Source organism: Aythya fuligula, chromosome 14 (assembly GCF_009819795.1).
Source record: "Aythya fuligula isolate bAytFul2 chromosome 14, bAytFul2.pri, whole genome shotgun sequence".
Lineage (NCBI taxonomy): Eukaryota > Metazoa > Chordata > Aves > Anseriformes > Anatidae > Aythya > Aythya fuligula.
In genome coordinates, this window is record NC_045572.1 from 17283920 (window position 1) to 17303822 (window position 19903).

At 45.0% G+C, this 19903-nt stretch overlaps 1 long non-coding RNA gene across 1 annotated transcript in view; it reads left to right on the forward strand.

Annotated features, from left to right (window-relative positions):
- LOC116494935 overlaps positions 1–18553 on the forward strand; it is a 35133-nt gene extending 16580 nt beyond the window's left edge. Inside the window, exons 2-3 of the long non-coding RNA XR_004253908.1 lie at positions 13590–13753; positions 18442–18553. This is a non-coding gene — a long non-coding RNA (uncharacterized LOC116494935). The remainder of the gene's footprint in view (positions 1–13589; positions 13754–18441) is intronic.
- Positions 18554–19903: the final 1350 nt, after the last annotated feature.

A 19903-nucleotide genomic window follows, 5' to 3' on the forward strand; every position in this document is an offset into this window, starting at 1 on the left:
GGTGAAGTTTCGTGGGCTGGACAGGGAGGCTTTCAGGGTTTGGTTAGCTCCCAGGCAGGAAGGAGCAGGAGCCCCCGGCCCAGATGTTCACATGAATTTCCCTGCCCTGGCCGTTCCTAGGGAAGTTCCCCACTCTTGTTATCAACGATGACCGCATGGAGCCTGTGAAATGTTTGTATTTTCTGATTTGGGTCTAGGGAAATAACGTTAAAGCTTGGGCAGGACTGTCACGTGCAGGGGGAAATGACCTTAAACCAGAAACCACAGCAGCATTTGGGGGGGGGAAGGAGGGAAGGCCCAAGCAGCCCCAAAGAAGCAGGCAGCAGGAGCAGCCCCATTCAGCACGCTGCTAAGTCCTGGGCGAATTGCTCTCGATTGCCATGCACGGGCCTGAGAGCAGAATAAAGCCAGATGTAATCTGCTGAAATCAAGCCAGGAAGATTGCGGGATGCTTTCTTTAGAACAAAGCTTTCATCTTTTTTTTTTTTTTTTTTTTTTTTTTTTCTTTACAAAGCCCCTTTGATGTTAGATGGTGAGCCTGAGCAGGACCTAGCCAGGGTGGAGGGTCTGGAGCCCCCTCCCCATGTGGCAGAGAAGCAAAGCTTCTCGTTTCCTTATTTTGGCTCTTTTTTTTCCCAGAATCTGCATTTTTTTTCTGTGGAAATAAGCTAAAATCAGCCAAGATAATTGTGTACTTGGCTATTGATTAAGCCCATCCTGCTGCTCAGCAGGTGTTTGTTGTCCGAATGCTCTTTATTTTCTCCTCGCTGATTATAATGGGGGAAATCCAATCCGTGCCCTTACAGGAGAAGAAATCACACTTTATTTTGATGTCGATGTGAGACCCAGCATCCTGTCCAGCTCTGCCCTTCATACAAGGGTGCTTTGGGTGCTCGGGACGGGTGCTGGGGGCAGGCGTGTGTCCTCTGGAGCAGCTGAGCTGTTCCTGGGGTGGGTTTGCTGCTAATGAGCAGGATTTTGGGTCGAGTTGATGGGAAGGGCTGTTAATATTGCAAGAGGTGCTGTGACGCTGATCCCTGGGCGCAGGCAGGCTGTGGAGGTGGCTGTGGTGCTGTTCCCAAGTAAAGTTAGTCTTGGATGAAATTATGAATTAATGCCAAAGGGGGAGGGTGTTGAAATATTAAATATCTCATTTATAATACATGTGCCGTTATAATGATATATGTTTCCTTCTGACATTTCCAAAACAAAGTGTTTCTCTCTGGCTCCAAAGGCGTGATTTGAGAATGAAGCTAGTCAGTACAGAGATTTCTCTCTTAAATTGGAGGAACTAAAACCGTGCTGACTACAAACAGCATCTTTGTTTGTTCTCTGGTGGAAGAGAAATCACGCAGGCGATCACAGGGATGATAAATAAACATCATTTTCCTCGGGTACGTTTGGATTTTCCTACCTGCAAGGCCATTTTTGCCCCAGCTCTCTTGGTTGCTGTTCCCTGAGTGCATGGGAAGGGGTTGCAGGGGATGGGAATGGGGTTGGGGGGGGGGCTCATCCTGCTCGGGATGCAGCTTGAGAGAGCCCAGAGGTCCCCAGGATTGAACAGGGCCGCTTTAATATTCTGTCAAATTAATTTTCTCCCTGTTGTTAAGATGACAACCTCTGGCGATGGGATTGACTTGAAAGGCAATAAACAAGGAAATTGCATATTCTATTGCCAGCGTATTAATTTGATAGCTTGAAACATGAACTCATTTTCTGCCGTTGCCCTGGGTGCCGTCTCGGTGCGTGTGCGCAGGTACCTGGCAGCCCTGGCAGCCAGACGTGCCTGACCACGAGCTGCTTACTGGGATGTGATGGGCACCGGGGTTTTTATGGGTTTTTATCACACCCTGCTGGCTGCGAGCATCTGACCCGCAGCAGGAATCGTGCCCGGGTGCAGGGAGCTTTGCTGCAGTGCTGTCCCACTGAGCTACCGCTAGTGAAAGCTTGGAGATGGCTTTCAGCGTGAAATTTCAGTGCCCAAATCAGAATATTTGGGCAACGTTTCACAGAGGTTAATGGATTTTTTTTATTATTTTTATTTTTCAATATAACTTTCTGTAAGGCCCCAGAAGATGAGCTCTGGGCTGTAGCTGTGCTGTGGGCAGGGTGGCTGCGTTTTGGTGCCAGTCAGGCTGCTGAGAGCTCTTTCTGTGAGTTTCCCTTTTCTCTGTCCTCTTCATTTCTGGACAGACTTGTCACTTCTTTCCTTCATGTTTCCTGACCATTTCACTGATGCACAGGCTTTTCTGTGCCAGGGAAAGAACACCGCTTAGATCCTGATTAAATTTGTGGTATAGTTTATATTCATAAACTAGTTTCTGTGTCGGTAAGAGCACACCTCTCTGCTGAAGTTCCTGGAGATGAGATGTTGCTGCTTTCACTGAAGAATGAAATGAGAATGAAGAAATCCCAGTTCTTACTGGCAGTTGAATAAGCCCCACCTGTTTAACCCATAAATGGATTTTTTTTCTGCTGTTTGGGAAGGTTTTTTGTATTGACTGAACAACTGGGATGGAGTGATACTGAAGCAGGGTGTGGAATAAAATGCTTCCTCCTTCATCATTTGGCTTCTTGAGCAGCAATTTCACATGCTCCTGAGTCCACTGCTCCCCCCAAGTCACATTGGGAACTGATGATTAAGCTTCCTTTAACTTTTTCATCTTGAAGTGATATTGAGAAGTCTTTAAAAAGGTGTTAGAGTAAAACAACAGACTTCCTAATCAATCTCATGAAACTCTAATATATTGAAAACTTATTATTAATAATGGACTATTATTCTTTATGTATCACACCGTACAATCCAATCTATCTATATTAGTTACTTTTTAAAGGAATCGGGTGATAAATTACTCCATTAAAACAGAACGAAGAGACACGAGTTCGACGGGGAAAATCAGGAGGGGGATTTTTGCAGTGACTCAACACTACGGCAGTGCTGCGTGTGGCCCCGCGGTGTGTGCGTGCAGTGTGCCAGTCTTATTTAAATAAATCAATAAACCCACCACTTAATGATGATGAAATATGTTTTAAAAGTGCGTTGTGTTAGGCTCTGATCGGCTTCTGCTGGGTGTTTGTTGCCATCAGCGAGAGTTTGGGCAGAGCCTGGGTTGTGAAAGCTTTCTGCTGGACCCGTGCAGGAGCTGCTGGGAAGGGAAACGAAGCAGCAGTCTTTTCCTTGAGCTCTTCTGAGACCACGCAGAAAATATGCAGGGGAATTTGGGCAAAGGGCTGTAGCAGGGCATTTGCATTCCAATTTTTGTTCTGTGTTTTGCCCATCTCGATCTCATTTTCTATCACTTTGGGGAGAATTTTTCAGAGCTGGCTGAAGCAGTGTGCTCGCACGCGGTTCTGTTTCTGTGGGCACCTCTCCCTGACAGCTGTGGATTTATTACACAGCTTCCTTCGAGCACCTTTTTTCTCCCCTCCAGCGTGCCACATGAACCTCTTTCCTCGTGGTCTCTTGGGTACGTGCCAGGCTTGGGGAGATGGAATTAGAGAGATGAACACAGCTGGGTGTGCATCTGTAACGGGTGGGGGGAAGGCTGCAAACTAGCACGCTTTTATTTTCCTGCAGAATAACGAAGAGCTGAGTCTGTGACTCTCTGAGTTTCCCTTTCAGCTTTTTTGGTCTCTTTATTTGTTCCTTGGTCAGGTTCAAGCCTAAATAGAAGCCCTGGGGTAGGGAAATGGGATGTGTGGGGCTGCTGGAAGGCTTTAGGCTCCCCAGCTGTGATGGAGCTGTGATATTGGTAATACCACGTCCAGACTTGAGTTCATTCACCCTCTCTGTTGCTACAGTTTATTGCTATTATAACACCTAAACGATCGGTATTGTGCTGCTCAGGGCACAGTCTGCACTCCAGAGATGCTGCAGACGAGAGGCCAATTGCAGAGGGAGAATTTGGAAACTCAGATGAGTGGGGAGAGAGGAAATCAAGCCGGCAGGACGGGATTCATCTATTTTAATGCTGTAGTTGTGCAGGGCACGTAGAGGGGAAAAATCAATTTGCTGAAGTCCTAAATAAATAACTGATAAAAGAATACATGCGTCCTGAATTGAAAACAAAAATGGAAACGGTAAATAAATGATTGTCTGGATGGGTAGAAGTGTTAAAGGCAGTGGTAGCAGAGTTGGAGGGCTAAAGGCACTGCATTTTCATATAAAAGAAAATATAAAAGGCATAAATTGAGGATAAAGGCCTGCTAGTAAGAGGACTTTGTTTACTGATGCTTTAAACAGTTCATTTTTCTCCTCATTTTTGATTTAAAGGAATCTAAACTGGTGGGCAGGGATTTGCTGGGAAGAAGCACAGCGTGCAGCCTAATCTGCCATCCCGCAGACTCGCCAGCATTATCATAAAAATGCTGGAGGTTTTCTGGGGTTTGAACTCATTTTTGCAAAAGTCTTGACAAATGAGCCCGAGTGCATTAATAATGGAACCGGAGTGATTTCTGTGTGTACAGGGAAAGAGGCAGCCTGCTTGAATGTTGTATTTTCATTGTTTTTGACAGCCTTTGTAATGCCTTCGTCTGGGGTTTGCTTTGGCAGGGCTGGGCTTCCCCAGCGCCCCGCGCCAGCCCCGTTTCAGCTGGCCCTGTTCAAAACTCCAATCCTGGCAGCTGGAAACTTTCCTGTTGACTTTTGTGGCAAGCAAATGAACTAAATGGCAGTGCAGCTGCTGTGTGTGACCCTCTGCATGGAGCTATACACGAACTGGGGGTGGGAAATGCATTGGTTGGGGGCGTGTGGCTGGGTTTCCCCCTGAATAACCCAGGGAGATGCCTCAGGCTGGGGCTGGAGCATCCCAGCCCAAAAGCCTGCAGCTGTGGGAGCCCCGGGGTTTGGCCCAAGGAGCTCCCTAGGGCTCTGCAGTTACCCCCCTTAGACAAGGGATGGAAAAACTTGTCTAAGGAAACTGTGGTTTTAGGGCAGGTGAGTCCCTTCCAGCAGTGCCACACCTTCTCTATGCGCTGTGTTTGGTGCCTGCGTCCACACCTGGTCAGCAAGAAAAGCAGAGCCTCTTCTTCTCAATTGACTTTAACAACAGCTCCGTGCTGCAGTAGATTCTTGCCCTGTAGGACACTAAATGTTGCAGGACAGGTGGAATTTGAAGACCTTGTTTTGCTGCTGCTGCCTGTTTGAAACCTCTGTTGGAATTAATGGCAACTGCGGGCACGTAACGGTGCGAGGCAGGAACCCCCTGACCTTATAAACGCAGGTGAGATTGTGAAGCTGCCTCGTGGTGGGGAAGAGCAAACAAAACTGTGCGGTGTGTCCGGCAGCACTCGTTCATCCTTTCTCTTCTGTTGTACGCCAGGTCCCGCCTTCGCTGTTTTCCAGTTGTGCCTTTTACCCGTTGCCATGGTTAATCAAGTTTTTGCTCAGATATGACCTCTTCTAATTCATGTCGTTTTCAGGAATTTCAACATTTCTTGACTTTCACTGTGCGATCCAGGCCTTTTCTTTGTTTTGTGTTTTTTTAAGTTCAATTGTGTACACGCTCATAAGATTGCAGCTCTCGTTCTCAGGTCTCTTACCAGTGCTTGGCAATGTCTCTTCTTCCAGAAGGCACTTTTGTAACATTCAAATTTCTGTAAGGCTTAAAACCCTCCTTTTGCATTGAAATATCAGTGAACGTTTTATGATGCTGCAAATGGATTTGGAGATGCTTTTCCTAGGCAGATCAAGGAGCCGACATTTTCCTACATCAACTTCTTTAAAATGCTTTTGAACATTAGTTATTTTTTCCCCTTAATGCATGTAAAATCAGATGTTAGAGCACATTACCTCCCGGAAACCACTGAATTTTTAGGTTTCTTTAAAAAGACTCGAGCGTTGTGGCAGTGTTTGAGGTCTGCTCTTCCTTTTTGTCTGCCAGTAGAATAAGGCAGCTCTTCCCCCCATTCCTCCATCCTCTACCCGTGGAGGAACCAAAGGATGCGCAGGGTGAGCTGACCTCCCCCAGCCAGCACGAAGCCCCAGTAAATTCTCATCGAGGTTTCCAGCCTCTGCCTTCATGGCAGGCAATATTTCTGGAAAACAGGAGTCAAAGTGTTTATAGCTCAGGTTCAAAACACTTGAAAAAGGGAATCCAAATAGAAATCTTGGCTTTTTTTTCCCCCTCCACGTGTCCCTTCCATCACTGTGTGTCAAAGCTGGCGGTGCTGAAGAAGTTCTCCTCCCGGGTACCAAGAAGGGATGGTGAGGCTCACCGGAGTGCTAATTACTGGAAATGTCTTGGTGTCCTTTACCTGAATCTTCAAAGGGTGAAGCTATTATTGCAGAGAAATATCATAGCACATGAAATATCACAACTGCGTGTGCAAGGCTGCGGATCAGGAAGATTGTCTGCATTAACTCGGCTCCGGGATGAGCAGGAAGGGTAATAACTTCTCAGCAGAGCCATAGGAGGAGGCAGCGCTTTGATTAGCGGTGATATATCATGGCTAAAGATCTGGGGAAACACAGATCCGGAAAGAAATGACTCAATACCACTCCGTTGTGAGGCTGTGCTCCGGGGCAGAGACTGGCAGTGAAGGTGGGGAGGTGGAGCTGCAAGGAGAGGGCTGCTGGGGCTGGCAGCACCTGGCACAGGGGGAACTGGAGAGGGACAAAGGTCCCCATCCTCTGCCATCGTGTTAAAGCCTCCGTGTTGGGGATGGCTTTTAAACTACGAGGCAGTAATAATCCCTCTGAAAAGGAGCTCCTGGCTTTCCTCTGGCTTACCCCAAGGCAGATGAGCGACTCCACAGAAATCAGCAGAGCTGATTTTGATTTACTGAGTTTAAATGAAAGGATGATGCCAAAGGGCCCGGAGTCTTTAAGCTGCTGCACTTTATTGAAATCAATGAGACAACATCATGTTACACCAGCTGAGGACACGGCCTGATTTATTTTGTTTCTGGGATGTAAATGTGGAAACTCTCAATGTAAATGGCTATTTTGAAATCCTTCTCCATTTGCTTTAAGTTGTCTCTCTCCTAATTACTTAGTTCGAAGTACTCCAGGAAGAAAATTCAGGTGTTGATTGTGGGTTATTTTAAAATATTTTTTTATATTAACTTTTAAAAAATTTCTATCCATGACATTGTTTCAAACAGCTGGGAATCTGGAGATACTGTCACAGGGATTAATATTTTGTAATCTAATATTAAATGGACTGTTCATTTGTTAACTCACTGCTTCCTCCTCCTGTTCTTCCTTAACATACTGCTTTATCCTATTTTAAAATCTAGTTAAATCTCAAGATATTTGGAATTGGATTTTTATATTTTCTCGGAGTACCATGCGTGCTTAATTAAAGATCTCTGAAGCCCGTGGAAAAGTCTGCTAGACACTGGCTGTCTCTGCACGTTGCTGCTCCCCACCATGTCCGGGGGCTGTCGAGCATTTGAGAGCAGAGCCCAAGTGCAGGTCCCCAGCTGCGAGGCTCCGAGCCTGCAGCACCTCCCCGTGCTCCAGAGGATTTAGAAATGCCAAACTTTCATAAGGTAAGGAAAATTTGTAAATACATCAACCAGATCGCTGACACAAGATTAGCACTGAAACACAGACCATTTAGCTTTCTTCCCTGACCACAAAACTGCCGGGTTAATATAAACCCTCCTCGTTCCTTATGTAAAAGTTTGAGTTACAGAAAATGGCTCTACCATGGCCGTTTTATTAAAGCAGCCCTGCAGCTTACACCTAATGTGTGTTTTTTAAATACACTGATGGAGCATTCAGTGGATCCCATAGTGTATATACACGCCCTGTCTTTATAAGATCTTTGAGTGCTTTGAGAGTGGGTTACTGGGGAATACCCTGGCAAAAAAGGACTTGATTTTTGAAGAGACAGGTAGGTGGCCTTGTGAAGCCTTCCCAAGGAGCAGGAAGAAGCTGGGGGAGATGCTCCACGTCTGAGTGCATGCCCTCAGCAAGTGCTTTCAGCCAAGAAGTGCCAAAGGAGAAGAGTAACCCGCACCATGGCCTAAAAGGAAAGGATGAGGATCAGCTGGAAGTGAGCAGTTTGTTCTGAGATACACCAGTGGTCAATCCCATGCCGGGGTTCCTTCTAGTGCTCCTGGGTGCTGGCTCTGTGTGCAATCCCAGGAAAAACAGAAATGGCAGTGGTCATGGGGGGCTTTTTGTTGTTTTTGATATCGTGACGGAAATTACTCCAGAAGGTGCTGCTTTGTTTTCAAATTTGAGCTCTGTACCCAGCCTGTGCAATTAAAAGGCAGAAGATTAAACAGCTGTCAGCAGTTCAGAGCAAGAGCCTTCTGCAAGGCACTTAGAGCTAAAGAAGCCTCTACTGAGAGGTTAACTCCATTAGTGAGGTTTGGGGAGGTTATGCAAGCAGATTCTTTCAGAAGAACACCATACCCAGCTAAGTGCAAGGATTAAAAAAGAAAAAAAGTAAGGCCATTGCAGCTGCCACTTCAAGACTTTCAGATCAGGCAATATTAAGGGATGGAATACATTTAAAACAACAACGTCTTGCTTTTGGATCTGAAAGTCTTCTGTATGGTAAAAAGATTGCTTACAGCAGAGTCCCAAACCTTAGCCTTGCTCTGATTCAGTTCTTATAAAACTCCATGAAGTTTAAAGAGTTATTTTTTGAGATTATAGTAATGAGTTTTAGAGATTTTAATAATGAGTTTATACTTCTCCAGCTGATAGATAAAGCATTATATATGGAGCAGCCTTATGTTTTGTTATGCAATTTGGGACAGCTCTCCCTTGAAGATAAAATCAGAGTAGACCAAAGAGTATTTTTTGTAATGCAGATTTTGGCAGTGTACACTAAAGCACTGCTTCTCAGTTGCAGGCATTTGTGGCATTCTAGTTAATGTTAAAAGTGTCAAAATAAATGATTAAATTTAAATTACCCCATAGCAGCTCTGTTACCCCATACCACCGTAATAACACAAATCCTAAAACCACAAGAGCCCAATGCAGCAGCACCCTCCTGCTGTGCCGTTAACTTTCTCCCAAATGCTGAGACATTTGCAAGTCTTGCTCCATGTCTGCAATACAGAGAAGAAAAACAAGGATGCTCTCAGGCTGTGGGTAGCAGGAGAAGTTGTGGGCAGCCCATTTGGAGGGGAAGTTGCCGGGTAAGGCAGTGAGATATTAAGGATTTACCTAATGCTGTGTCTTCCCCAAACCAGACCCTGGCAGGCGTGAGGCTGAGACCCCTGTCTGTAACATAATCCTTGGCAAAGGCAAAGAAAAAGGGACCTGGGAGGGCTCAGGGTATGTGTGCGTGGCATTAGCAGCTCTGGTTTGAATTCCATATGGGATTACACACCTGATTTGCCTGATAGCAGCCGAGTGCATTACGTTTCTGCTGCCCCTGAAGGGGAAACCTTCTTGAAGGTTTGGCAGGAGAGGCACAAGGGCTTGACTTTGGGCATGCTTAATTCCCGTCTGCCCCATGGTTTTCCTGGGCTGGCGAGCAGGATGTCCATCACTGGGATGTGCTCAAGGGCATGGGCAGAGCCTGGCAGCTGGAAACCTCCTTTGGTGTTGGTTTGAGGGGATGGTCTCAGGGCTGAGGAGTGGGGTTGGTGGTAAATTATCATTTGTAGCCCTTTGACTAGAGCAGAAAGGGCACCCTGTAAAATGCAGAGAGCAAACAAAGGAAAAATTGTTTGAATTTGAAGTCGGTAACATCATTTTGAGACCCAAAGTAGTGACTTTTTTTTTTTTTTTTTTAATGAGCGTTGGCAATACTGTCTGTAACCAATGCTGGGCTCAACACAAATGAACCTTTGGGATTTAGATTGCTCTGCACCTAAATCCACAGCTAGAAGTGCCAGGTAACTGGGCTGCTAAAGAAACTGCAGGAGCAGAAGTGGGGAAGTTCTCCCAATTTTCTCCCAGTCTGTCCCCGCTGATGGGGGAGCTCAGTTTGGCTCCAGCAGCACACCAACCCCGCGGCAGTCGGTGCCGTGTGGCAGGGCCATCCTCGTGACATTTTAAACTTGACACAGGAGGAAAGCACTTTGGTCTCGGGCTTCAATTACATGTGTGGAATGTAGAAGTTGATGATATTCTATGAAAATTCAATAAACCTTGAGAACAGCATCAGAGCTGGTATCTGTAATTTAAAATAATGGATATCAAGAAACTGTTTCTCATTTATCTTTACTGCCGAGTTTCAGAGGCACCAAAGAGACTTCATTAGTTTTTTTTTTTTTAAATAGCTTCATCTATCTCAATCAATGATGGGTTCTAGAGGTGGCTGACTATTATGTTTAATAATACACAGGATAGAAAAATGTCCCCATCCTTTCACAGTTCTTGACATATGTGGAAAGGATGTGTGAAACCGCTTCTCGGTGGGAGATGGAAATAGATTTTTTTTGTTGTTGTTTAAAAAAAAAACCCAACACTTCATTACGCAAGATAAATGCGTTTTTATTGGGAAATGTGATTTGCAGGCAGAATATTTAAATCTTTGTTTTACATGGATTGAAGTTTCATTTAGAAGAAATTAACTTTGGAAACCTGAGTTTAAGCAAACGTTGCTTCCTAAACACAACTGGAAGTGGCCCTGTGAGTGCTGCCCTTGAGCTCCAAGAGACCTGGTCTAGCCTGGACATTTTAGGCCAAGTTTTGTCACTTATGAGACACTGACAACTGGAATTAGCTGTCAGTAATCTCTCCTAAATTAGAAGAGGTTTTGCAGCTTCTGGGCAAATACTATGACTGGCAGTGTGTCTTCAGATGCTATTGAATAACTTACACATTTTGGCAAGAATTGTGCAGCTGCAGAAGCAGGAAGGGAGGGGTCAGGTGCCGGCAGCCCAGGAGTTACCCGGAGTGCAGCATTCAGGCTGCTGCTCTGCAGGTCCCAGCAGCATTAGCACTGTTCCCATCACCCCATTAAGAGCTCCAGGTAAGTGCAAGAAGATGAGATCCCTCCGATAATTCACACCAACAGTTTACCTGACAATGGGATAATCAGACACCATCTTTTTTTCTAAGTTGCGGTCTGTCTGAAACGGGGTAATTGGACATGATGTTAATGAGTTATTCCATTCTTAACACAAATCCACGGCATCACTCTTAAAGGGATTTCAGGTAGCGTTTTCTATCAGAGCTTATTTCTTTCAATTCAGTCCTAAGAAAAATCCCATCACCTTCAGTTATGCAGTTGTATTTCATCGCGTAGCAGCTGTGTGGATCTGCAGTGGCAGTGAGCTTTGAACAGGCTTCGTGTGGTGTCAGGCACAACTTGTGAATGCTGTGGAACAGCCTAAGGTAACTTTCTGGGTTTATTTATTTATTTTTATTATTCTCATGGTTTGTTAGAAACGTGAGCCTGATCTTCAGTTAGGTGATTCAAGGAACTCTTGAACTACCAGAAAGTGAGGGTCAGGCTCTGTTTGCAGAGGGTGAAGCTGCCATTGAGTCACTGAGAGGACTGGGGCAGCAGCATGGCACTCATTAAGAGGCAATGCTTTTTTATATACTCCTTAAAAAAGAACCTTGCATTCATGCTGGATTTCTCCAGCTTGTAATTCTCCAAGATCCTATTCATTCACGTTGAGTGCTGTTGAGAAATAGAGTTTCCAAAGGTTACAGCCACTCCTGGGATCGATAAGTCTGACATGGTTGCATACGAGGAATAAGTGAATCTCGGCACTCAGACGCTTGGGAGCATCGGGTTGTGTGCTCAAGCAGGACGTGATGGATCTCTAGATCTGCAGGAGAAAGTGGTGTGCTTGTACCCAAGGTCACTCAGAAGTTACTGCCGTGTACACTCATGTATTCTGAGCTCCAAATGATGAGGTGGGAGGTTCAGTTCGTTGCTCCTTGGAAATTCGGGCTCCCAGCTATGTGTGGTGGGCACTTCAGCCCTTACATTTCTGTGTCTTGTAGGCTGTTTGTCAGGCAGGCTTCCTTGGTGTCAGCGTAGGAAGTTTTGAAGGCAGAAGGATGGAAGTGACCTGGTAGAGCAACGCTTCCCATGAGTTTCTGGAGGATGCTCCAGGCTGTAGGGACACACTGAGTGGGGGCTCTCGAGCAAAACCAGGACACCCAGCAACCTGCGGTTAGGTTTCCTTGTGTTTGCTGTGGAATTACAGTGTTTTGAGTCAATGCGTGAGCTGGAGACACTGCATTAACTACTGTCTCATCTAATAAACTGATCATTAATCAGCAGGCGTTGGCCACGTTCAGATTGTGTTGGTTGTGTACTTGTACGTATTGCGAAGGTAGTGGTTGCTGGTATGGTTAAGTCAGAGATCTAAGCGTGTCACTTGAGCTTGTAAAGTGCTTTTTATGAATTCATCTTTTCATGCCAGTGTTTTCAAGTACTACTCTGGAATTTTCTATGAAAATATTGAGCAAACCAGCTATTGGTATGTTTTTGAAACAAAACATACTGAACTGAATCAACAGCCCGAGAGGGCACCAGACCTTGCCAGGATCCTGCCTGGATGCTGGCTTTCAGATGAGATTTTCCTTGAGCTCATCAAATTAAGAGGATGAAATAATTCACCTATATTAGAAGAGATTTCTTGTGTGTGAATAAACTTTAGCATTAAGACTGCAGCCATTCGCAATGATTGTAGATCCCGAGGAAGCTTAAGAGAAACAAAGCCCCATTTTCTGAATATACAAACCACGTTACTCCACGTAACACCTGCAGGATGCTGGAAAGTAACTCAGGTTTGATCTTGCTCATGGCAAGAAAGATCTATACGCAAAGCAGTGTTGTTTTGTCTCTGCAACAACCAGAAATCTGGCAAAAATTGTTTGTTGTTGATTTTTCTCTATCTTGCTTGTTTTGGGGGCACTTCCTACCGGTGCAATAAAAATTATGATGTTTTTCCCTGAATGTGTAGTGTCTACAGGTGCTGGTGGATATTTAAGGGCTTTAAGACTGTTCCTGAGTGCTTTGTTGGGTTTGAAAGGGGCACTTAGAAGCATGATTTCTTTAGGCACCTCCAAGAAGTTTTGTTTTCCAGTAGTTCAGGTATGTCATGGGTTGTCAAATCCAAGTTATGTTCCAAGAAACATCCCAGTGATCCTGTTCTACAGGGATCATGGTGCAGAGTGGGATGGAGTGAGATTCATCGAGCTCTCCTAGAACTGAAAGGAAAGGACAAGAAAAGAGGGAAAAAGTAGTATTGATATCTAAAAATGTTAACTTTACCAGTATAGGTATTCTTAAGTGTTGCTCTTCTGTGGGATGGGACAAAAAAATATAAAAAGCCAAAAGAGCTTGCAGGCTTATCACTGCTTTTTTCAGTCTGGTGGGACCGCTATCTGTCCTCCATTTGAATTGCTCCAAGTGTTCAAGCTTTACTCGGCCATCTCTAATTGTTGTATCTTCCTGTTTCACCTCAGGCTGCCTAGAAAACCTTGGTTCTCTGTCCCCTAAAGGTCACAAACTCCGCAGCTCGGTAGCGCTGATGTTGTTACGCGGGCTCCTGCTCCATTAACACGGTCCATAGGTTGTTTCTAATCCCCAGAATTGATTTATTTAATCCTTGTAGGTGCCATTTGTTACACATTATTCTCGGCGTTTATTCACAGCACAAACAGATGGTCAACAAAACCAATTAACCTTTCCCGAACTCCCTTCCAGGCTTCCCACGTTTTCCGAAACCATGGACAAATGAAGAAAACCCACCAGGAGACTGGCTGCCAGCCCGTGATGAATAGGACAGCCGAGTGGGGCACGTGAGGAGCTCAAACAAACCTCAGCCCCAAGGGCTTTGTGCTGCAGGAGGACTGTTGCTGACAAAACAGGTAGGAGAAAAGAGCTGCCAAGAAGTGGAGTGACCTGAGCCTGTCTGTTTGCTTATTTAATGCTGTGAAGGGTGGAGGAGATGGCAGCTTAACAGCACTCCTTCTTTAGGACTTATGAGGACTGTATTTTGCACTTAAAGGGCAGGTTTTGTTATTAAACACTTCTTTCAGTCATCAAGACCTTCACTATTTGCCATGTGAAAATAAAAAATCTTTTATTAGCAATAAATGTAATATATGCATAGTTATAAATTGCATCCCTGCCCTTTGCTAATCAACAGGAAGACAGGCCATGCGAATTTAGAATAGTCTCTCCATTGTGAACTCTGAAGACAAAGCTATAAATAAGCATGGAGGTGGATCCTACCTTCATCTAGTTATTTATGTAATAAAAACACGAGCGGTTGTGTTGCACAAAACATCCTCTGGTGGTTTCACAGCTGATTAGTTGTTATTAGTTCATGTAGCCTGTTGGATGGACAAGTTTATGTTGTCGTATTGTTAAATCCTGAACAAAACAAAGTGAAGGGGCTTGTCTGAGTGCAGTGGGCTTGTGTCAGGGTTTGCTCGGGATGCTGAAGGTCAGCCCTGTGAGCTGGGAGGAGCCCCAGCAGCTCCTGCAGGTGGCAAGAGGTGAGTCTGCCAAGGAAGAGGAACGCAGCAGGCAGGGAGACTTCCAAACTTTTAACCCAGATTGTTCTTCTGGACAGATTTACAGAAGCTGTTTGTGAGTTTGGCCATTCCATAGCTAACAGCAGTGCTGTTTCAGAAAACGTTGCCTTTAAAACCGAGTGTAGTGCAGGTGAACATCATGAAAAGAAAGCCCGTATGCCAGATGGGAAGTTACATTTATTAATTCTACAAATTCTTTGCCCTTCGTTTCCTCCAGCCTTTAGAAGAGCTGGCTGTGTGCGGGGATAGCTGGTGCAGGCATTCCTTCCCCTCCAGCCCCGCGCTTTGATGTCTGGATGTGCATCGCAGCTCGGTGGCTCGGGCTCCGCCGGCACCAGGGCTGAGCCAGGAGGCTGAATCCCTCTCTGCTGAAGTGTGAGGCATAATAATTCAAACAAAATCTCCGCATCTTGGGTCCCTCTCTAGTTATGACATGAAAGAAGCAAAGATTAAAGTCGAAGCGAATGTATTCTGCAAATCCGAGTCTGATCTCTCCTGTTTTACAGATTCTGCTCTTCAAAAAAAAAAAAAAAAAAATATTTTTTTGCTAGATTTTCAAGTGGAAGCAAGATGCTCTTATGTCAGGCTGGATCTTAGCAACAATGCGTGGAAAGGATCAGTGTATCAGCAGGGAACGTTTGAGGACTTCTGTGCCTTGCAGCTCTGAGTGCCTCAGGGCTGGGTGGGTGGGTGGCCCTTTGGAGCGGGGCCCAGTGCAGCTGGGAATTGGGGCTGCAGCCCCCCAGCTCCTGGGGGGTCCTTCCCTTTCCTCAGCCTTCCAAAAACAGGCACCTTCTGCAGTGCAGGCTATCCCAATTTAAATGTCAGTACTCAGTTATATTTAATTACGGGTGGTCCTGTGGCTTTTCACACACACGATAAATGATCACCTGAGAACGAATTCTTAAAATCCCATTATCCTGTGCACCAAAAACAGATGAAGAAATCCTAACCTCGGACAGAACAGGTGATGGCACTTATAAAACAAGCCATGAATCCACATAGCCCTCGTGACCAGAGGGAGCAGTGCTGTGTTCCGACTCTCCTTCCTCATCCAAGGATGAGCCCAAGGCAACGGCTGGCACCCAGAAACCACTAAATCACCCAGAAACTTCACTGTCACTGACCGACTGTATCATGACACAGCCAGGTGTGCAAATGACTCCTGAAGTCTTTGAATTTCCTCCACCATACGGAAAGCTTCCAGAGAGCTGCTGCTTTGACAGTCTCTTTAAGGCTTTTTATTTTTAATTTTACTTTTCTTTAAATGCAATGCCTGTTTGTCAGCTTCTGTTCCAGAGAAAGCTGCATGGCCGTGATATTTATTTGCCACCCGTCTGCTGATTCTGCCCCCTGCTTTTCTTGCTGTCTGCATGGTCAATGCCCCAGCACGGGCAGCTGCAGAGCAGCCCTGGGAGCGTCCATCAGGGGTGTTGTTAAGACTGCTTTAACAAAACCACCTGCCTGTGCTGAATATTTATTTTTTAGCTCCCATTTGAGTTGTATGTCAGAGCATAATGGAAGCTGCTGAGGATGCTATCTGATGGGGAAGAGCTTGTTGTGATTTATGTACCTGATTTGTGGTGGTGGTTATTTTTATGGAAGAAAAAGGCTGGACTGGGCCTCCTACGTGGGTTTGGGAAGCTTTGAATTTGATAAAGAATGAAGATTGGAGTCCATCCACAGGTGAAGAGCTGATGTTTATCACAAAGGTTAGCCAGCTTGGTGTTTCATCTGCTTGGTGCTTCATCCCTGTGGATAGGAAGCAATCCCTAACTCCAACAAAGGGCTGCCACGTCTCGTGTAGGTGGTATAAGCACAAGCTGTGTCGGTGCTTGGTGGGGAAGGTGCTGAACTACCAAGACAGAAAACACAGTGCTGTGTTCAGAAAAGACACAATCTGCCTCTTCGTAAGCAGCTTCATTACAGAGTTAAAACCATCCTCTTCTTTTCCCCTACAGAGAATTGTTGTAGAATAGACGGTAAAAGTTATTAAAAGTTCCAGAGCATGAAGACAAGCTGACTTCAGGGATGTTATGAGCCCATCTTTCTTGTGCATTTAAAAAAAAAAAATAAATCATGAAATGTCCGTCCTTCTGTCCCATGCATCTTGTTGAGGTACAGCTATCGTTTAGTTCTCCCCATGCTCACTGGGAAGGTAACCTGAGGAACGCCTGCAGAGCTAGAAAATAGCTTGTCGGTGCTAGAACAGTTCTATAAGTAGAAGAAATCTGTAAGTAAACCCAAATTTAGCTTCAGACAGTAAATTTCCCAATTCCCTTCATGAATAGTTTCTTGCAGGAGTTAATTACATTTTAAAGTGATGATTGATTATCCTGATGTGGTTGAAACCACTGCAATTAAATGTAAGAGCAGTCAGAACAGTAAGAGCAGTATTAATATGCAAAATGTTCAAATATCTTTTTTTTTTCCAGCTCCCTCTTGAAGCGTTTCCACACCTACGTGTATTTAGCTCCTTTTTTTTATAGCAGGTAATTAACAAGCCGGTTAACTTGACAAACACAGGGACGATTTTCTATGATGATAGTTGAGATATTTCAGTATTGATACATTTTTGCTTGCGTTGAATATTTTGAGCTGCACAACTCAAGTATTTTAGTGGCTCTAAAGCAAACTACATATTCCTTTATAGTTTTACCCGTTTGGATTTGTGGATTTGTAGCTATTGATTTCCTGGGAAAATAAATATTTCAGGAAGGAACTCCTTAAATTGAGAGTTAGGTCTCTTGGTTCTCCACGTTTTAAATCAGGCTTTGATGGCTCTGTGGAAAATTCTTCCTCTCACTCTTGCTGATTTACAACTGGAGTAAAATAATTTAAAAATTTGAAGCGTTCATCTTCTAGCACAGGGGATCTTTTCATAAACAAATTCTCTTTAACATTAAAGATGAGCTGGAATAAACTGTCCCAGTTCCGCTGAGCTGTATTAGGCTGTTCCAGCAGGGAATGCAGCTGCCATGTTCAGCAAAATCCGATACGAGACTCAATTAATGCACAGGAGTGCTTGTGAGGTAGCTTGTGTCCACAAGCTACACAAACTCTTTTTTTTTTCTCCTGTTGAAAGATTTGCTAATTGTTCTGCCTGATGGGGCCTTGCAGAATCTGGAAGCGTTGTCTAATTTCCTGCTTTGTGTGATTATTTTTTTTTCACTTTTAGTTTTTTTCCCCTGCTGTCAAAAACTCCCCCAACATCCATTAGTTTCATTTGCTGTACAGACAATGAATTAATTTCCCATTTTTTCCTGTCGTTGTGCTCGCCGCAGATTTACTTAACAATAAATAATCTCTCGGCGTTCTTGCTGCCTGTTACTCTGGCAGTTTTTGTTTCTTTTCTCACAACCGACCCAACCTCTAAATCCTTGATTGGTTCCCAAAATGAGCTCCAGTTTGCTCCTGTGTCTCTCAGGGAAAGGTATGGGGACGCTGCAGGTGGATCAGCACTCCTTGCACACACCAAGCTGGGAGCCCAAAAGGCGGCAGTGCCGAGCGCACGCACCTGGTAGGGAACAGCTCCTGCCGTCAGCAGCACCTCACAAGAAAACTGTATAACTGCCAGGGTGATTTATGGCTTTTTGTGGCTAAGCTCCCAGTCAGATAATTTTTCAGTGTCCACTTTTCTGCAGCGCTGCGTAAAATGGAATTAAAATTGAGAATTCAGTTCCTTTGCCTTGGGAAATGACTTGTTTTGGGAGAGGGGCAGCAGGGGCACGCAGGGAAGGCAGCCCTGCTAGCAGGTGCTGTAGGGTGGTGGGTGTTGGATCTGCTTGTGCTTGGGAAGGGTTTTATGGGAAGGTGCTGGAATCATCCTGGGCAGGCAGGATTGTCCAGCTGTGATCTGGCACAGGATTTAAGCAGAAACGTGGGGAAACGAGGGTAAAAAAGCCGCACGCCTTAAAATGTGAGCAATTCAAAGGAACTTGGGTCATCCTGCCCTCCACCTGCTAAATGGGATCTTGTGATTTCTCCAACTTAACTTGTGTTAACTGTGTTTGCAGAACCAGAAGCATCATCTGCTACCTCTTCAAGCAGCTTTTCTGTGGACTGGTGTTGTGTCGTGCACTGCTAAAAGTACCACTCGTGTCCTGTGTGAGATTTTGGAGCTCCTGCTGCAGGTAGGTAAGGGAACGAGGGTAAGGTGCCTCTTGCTAGGGACAGGGAAATGTTCATTTCTATTTTATTTGATTTGCGATGGAGGCGTCGAGCACCCACCAGCTGTGTGAAGTGGGCTGCTGGCTGAAGGGAGGCTCTGAGGTTGTCCTGGTGGGAACGCTGTCGGCACGCCGTGTGGTGGAAGTCTCTCTGACGTGGTTTTGCTCGCACTCAGATTTCGGAGCTTTTATTATTACAGAGCACTGACTCTTCTGAATGTTTGACTAATGAAAATTGGCCTTTTGCATGGGTTCACAGTGCAATATTTTACGTTTTGTATTAGGTGCTGTAGTGAACCCAGCAATTTTGCAGAGATAGAGAGAGATTATGCAGCACAGTGATGAAGTATGAAAGGTGATGGGAAGTTCACGAGAGAGGAAGGAAAAAAAGAAACCATAGGGCAACGTCGCTGAGTTTTACAGGTTCCCAATACAGCAGCTGCTCTGTATTGCCATTCTGCTATGCAAGTGCTGCAGGAACGCTGAAACGCCAGCTGGAATGAGACAAATTTGCCCTTAGGATAAAACCAGGATTTATTTACCTTTGTATAAGTATTTGGTGATCTACAGATAAAATCCATGGGAGAGTTGCTTGGTGTTAATGCAGTGGACAAGCAGAAAGTTCCTGGCGCAGGCGGCAGTGGCTGGGATGGATGGGTGTCCTTTTGTGATCCTTTTCCATCCTTAGAAAGCAGAAAATGCCTGGCTTAGAAAAAAAATGTGTATAAATCACTGCAAACGTGTGCAATATTGATGGCGCTAATTTGTTAGGCTGAATTTATTTCCTGCCCTGAGAGAGCAAAAAAGTTTGTTCTGATGCCCTGGATGGCTGCTGCTTCCCAATTTGTATCACTTGTCATTTTTTATCCCATTTGAAAGGCTGTGTGTGAAGGTGGAGTTTGTACCAACATGTTAAGGTGCAGTTAAAAATAACTTGGGTGGTTGTCCAGGTTTTCTTCTGTTTGCTGGAGGAGCAGAGGGCTTCCTCTTGGAGCACTGGGTAAGTTGGCCTCCGTCTGAAGGAGTAAGTTCATCTCAACATTTAAAATCCGTGCTGTGAAGGACTCAGCAAGGCAAATGATATGATGGATTAAAACGTAACTCTGAATTTCTAAGCTGCAAGCTGCCCCAGGTTCCTAAACTGTTCGGGTTACTCTTGGAAAGAGCTTAATAAGAGAAGTAACTCCCTATGAAACGTGCTCTCCTCTGAGGTTTGGAGAGCTGTGATCCAAACTCACTGTATTTGTTTTTAACCTTTGTGCAAGCCTGCGCTCCAGGCTTTCTCTTTTCTCTCTGGAGTGGAAGAGCA